At 31.9% G+C, this 5000-nt stretch overlaps 1 long non-coding RNA gene across 1 annotated transcript in view; it reads right to left on the bottom strand.

Moving 5' to 3' along the window:
* Positions 1 to 896: 896 nt before the first annotated feature.
* The window catches only part of LOC118762850, a 26074-nt gene continuing 21970 nt past the window's right edge, over positions 897 to 5000 (bottom strand). The window contains exon 3 of the long non-coding RNA XR_004998594.1: positions 897 to 1153. This is a non-coding gene — a long non-coding RNA (uncharacterized LOC118762850). The remainder of the gene's footprint in view (positions 1154 to 5000) is intronic.

Raw genomic sequence — 5000 nt, 5'->3', positions numbered from 1 at the left:
ATTATTGGAAATTCATTGGCAGATCAAAAAAAAAAAAAGGGTCTGATTGATTCCAATAAATATAGACTACATTGGTAGGGAGGATCTCATGTATGGATATCATTTATTTTTTTAAGAAGAAGGGAAAGAATGCTTTAGGAAAGAACGTTGTCAAAAGACTAAAATCAATCGTGAAAGAGGGTGCAATAACTAGCAATCATACATTGTTACAGTACAGCAGTAGGTTGACTTCAGTAAGAATTGGAAAAAAAATATATAAATAAATAAAAAAATGTCTGTACATTAGCATACAACATTATGGCTAAAACATTAAATAAAAAAAAATTTAAAAATAAAAAATAACTTCATAGCAACTTCATGTGTGAGTTTTGGCAAAGTTTTTTTTTTTTGTCAAAACATTAAGGAACTCTTTCAGCATAATTTTTGAAGAACTCTTTGTTGCTATGAGATCAAGAAACTCTCAGGTATCTTACATCATATATATATATATATATATAGTATATATATTATATATCTAATATATAATATATATAATATATATATATATATATATATATATATATTATTTATCAGATATATATATATATATATATATATATATATATATTATATATATATATGTATATATATATATATATGTATATATATATATGCTATATATGTATATATATATGTGTGTGTATGTGTATATATATATGCATGCATACATACATTCATACACACTATACACACATATATGTGTGTGTGTGTATGTGTATGTATGTTTACATGTATATAGGTACATATATTTATACGCATACATCTATTATAGTATATATATATATATATATATATATATATATGTATGTATATATATGTATATATATATATGTATATATATATATGTATATATATATATATGTATATATGTATACAAGCACACAAACACACATGCAAACACAAACACAGGTATGTGTTCATTTAATCCATTCTTTTAATGAAATTTCCATCTAAAGAAAGTCCTTTGTTGATCTGACAAAGGATATCATTGTTCACCATGTGTTAGAATGATGTTTCATAAGTATCGTTAGCAGGAATTGTTTTAAGGAAATCACATCAACAGTTTGTCACTTGAAACATATATGCAAATATAGATATGTATGCCTGTGTGTCTCTATATATATATATATATATGTGTGTGTGTGTATATATATATATATATATATATATGTATATATATATATATACACATACATATATATAAATATGTATGTGTGTTTGTGTGTTGCATAAATGTGTGTATATGTGTCTGTGATGTTGATTGTGGATAATGAAGACTGAATTTTATTGTCGTATCAGATACCAAATTCAAGATAAAATAGTTATAGAATATATACATCAAAATGTTTCAAATATATCTTCCTTGCCACTTCACAGCACTCAATAATTATATGTATGTGTAGGTGTATGCATGTATACATGCTGACATATATATATATATATATATATATGCAGATTGTGTGTTTGTATGTATGCATGTATGTACGTCTGCTCATAAATGTGTGTAACTCTATGAGCATTGCAGAGAAGAAATCTTCCAAAATGGATCTAATCGAGTAGAAAAAATACAAGACAATTTTTGAAAACACTGCTGTTTGTTATTGACTATATACATCCATCAGTACATATATATATGTATATATATATATATATATATATATATATATATATATATATATATATAAATATACATGCACACATGCATATATATATATGTATGATGTATATATGTATGAAATGTATGTTATTGTAATGTATATATATATATGTATATATATATGTACTGATACTACTTTCTATACTAACTACAATTGGCATTTAAACTACATACTCTGTAAAATGTTTTCTGAAATATTGCTGAAGTGAATGTAAATAAGTAGAGAGAGAGAGAGACAGACAGACAGACAGAGAAAAAGTCAGGAGCTAGAAATAGAGAGAGTCAGAAAAGAGAAAGAGGAAGAGAGAGAAAGAGACAGGGATAGAGGGGGAGAGGGCAGGAGAAATGAACAGAAAGACAAAGAGAAATGAGCATTTAATTATGATTATCATAACATTGTTATAAAGAAAGAAAAAAAAAGACTTTTTTATTTTTTATAAATGTTAGTTCTGTTTGCTGGTAACATGACCATCACCACCAGCACCACCACAGCCATTGTGCTACTATAACCACAACTACTACTATGAAAACTATTGCTGCTGCCATTATGATTTACGTTATAACTCCTGTTACTACTAATATTATTAAGAATTACTACTGCTATTATTACTACTAGTAATAATAATAATAATAATAATATCGATAACCATTATAGTTCTTAAATTGGTGCAAGGCCTGAAATTTGTAGGGGATGTATAATCTATAAAATCAATCCCATTATATGAGTGGTACCTATTTAATCACCACCATGCAGTGGGAGGGGATAAAAAGCAAAAAAAAAATTTTAAAACTCAGAATATAAAGATAAATAAATACCACAAGGTATTTTAGTCACAGTTCACCTGTCCGCCACTCTATTGATTCTACCAGCCACAACAACTACTACTACTACTACTACTACCATTATTACTACTACTACTGATAATTCCTGTGATTACAATAGATATTTTATTTACATAGAAAAAAAAAACCATTGTACCCGCCCATACCCGTCCTCAAAGAAAAGATGACATGCTTTAGTTATTGCTTTGGTTTGGAAGGCGGAAGTTGGTGACAAAATCCTCTGATTTTATTATTATTATTGTCATTAACACATCATCATTAATTATCAATCTACTATCTTAATTGAGGTTTGCCAAGGCCAAGGTAGCAAAAAAGAGGTGTAGGACATTTTGAATTCTACTTTCTATGATTCAATTCTGTCTTTGCCCTTTCCCATCCTGGCCAGGTTTATTTTTGGCTAAACACCTCCATAATTTACCCATCCCTCCCCCAAACCTGCACCTCCAAAAAGACAACAAAAAATAAATATATATATGTATATATAATTAAAAATATAACAACAAAATACGATTTCAGAAAAAAAAAATGAATTCCATTCTTTCATAAATTTGGTTTTTGATTCACAAGAGAATAAAGATATCTATTTCTATATATCTAAAGAGAGTTTACTAAGAAGAAACACGTACACATACACACACATTCAAAAAAAAAAAATGAAATTCTACTAATTTTATTTCATCAAAAAATAAATATGATCTGAATATTTCCAGTGTTACGATAATTATTTCCTTTCATAGAAATATAAATGATCTTAATTTGTTAGCTTTTACTAGTTTTGCATTTTACATTTTTTAAAAAAGGAAAATTTTATATTTATTTCTTTAGAGTTTGATAATGGTTTTATTGTTATTATAATTATCATTAATATGTATTTTTTTTTTGGCGGTGAGTAAGGTGTTGTTTTCATCATACAGTATTTCACTGGTACCATTTGTGTGCAACAAGGCACCACTACAACCTTTAATGTTTATCAGATTATCAAGCAATACAGAAATACTCATATAAACAGACCCAGATTATGGAATATATTATGCTTTTCTGAAATATATCTGGCATATTCTACACACACACATGTGCACATGCACACAGGCCAATGTGCCTGCACACACACATACATTGTGTATTTGTGAGTAAAGGTTAGTGTGTGTGTGTGCATGTATGTCTGTATATATACCCACATATATATATGCATTTACCTATCCATGTATGTGTATGTATATATATATATATATGTATGTATGTATGTATGCATGTATATATATATATATAAATGTATGCATGTATATATATATATATGCACACATCATATACATACATATCATCATCATCAACATCATCATCGTTTAACGTCCGCTTTCCGCGCAGCACGGGTTGGACGTTTGACGGGTCTGGGAAGCCAGGGCCGCTCCAGGCTACAGTCTGAATCTGGCAGAGTTCTACGGCGGGATGCCCTTCCTAACGCCAACCACTCGTGAGTGGATTGGGTGCTTTTTACGTGCCACCTGCACGGGCCGGAGGGTCCGGCATCGTCACGATCGGATTCGAGCTTTTAAATGTCAGCGGCAGGGGCACGAGGTCCGGGTACTTGGGGATTGGGTATTTTGGGGATCCGGGTACTTTGGGATCGGGGACTTTGGGGATCAGGGGTACTTAGAATGGTAGGGGGTACTTAGAATGGGTAGGGGGGTACTTAGAATGGGTAGGGGGTATGTGGAATTGCTGCAGAAAGCAGCCCGGGTCTTTGTAGTCACAGCATATTCCAGAGATCTCGGTCCTTCGCCATTGCCTCAGTGAGGCCCAATGCTTGAGGTCATGCTTGACCACCTCATCCCATTGTCTCCTGGGTTCTATCTCCCCCTGTACCTCAACTGTTTGGAGTGGCACTTTCTCACACTCTCTCTTATCCATCCGCCAGCACATGACATACCATCGCAAGCGACGCTCTTGCCCACACAATCTGATGCTTCTTATATCCAGCATTTCTCTCAGGATACTTAAACTCTGTTTGCGTGCACACTGACAATACACATCCAGCGGATCATGCTAGCTTCATTTCTTTCAAGTCACGCATGTCTTCTGCAGTCACAGCCCATGTTTCATTACCGTGAAGCATGGCAGTTCGCACACATGCATCATATAATCTACCCTTTGCTCTGAGGGAGAGGCCTTTGTGTTGCCAGTAGGGGTAGGAGCTTTCTGAACTTTGCCCAGGCTATTCGTATTCTAGTGATACTCTCTGTGCACCCACCTCCGCTACTAACTTGGTCTCCCAGGTAGCGGAAACTATCAACTATTTAGTTCTCTCCCTGATATATATATATATATATATATATGTATGCATGTATGTCTATATATATACATACATACATACATACTTACACACACAGCTCTAGGGCAAATAAATGAAATGTTAGATGATGTAATTAAATTTTTACTACGTATATATATGTATACATACACA

Source organism: Octopus sinensis, linkage group LG4 (assembly GCF_006345805.1).
Source record: "Octopus sinensis linkage group LG4, ASM634580v1, whole genome shotgun sequence".
Classification (NCBI taxonomy): domain Eukaryota; kingdom Metazoa; phylum Mollusca; class Cephalopoda; order Octopoda; family Octopodidae; genus Octopus; species Octopus sinensis.
Note: the sequence above shows the minus strand (reverse complement) of the source record. Positions and strands in the feature narration are given on the sequence as shown.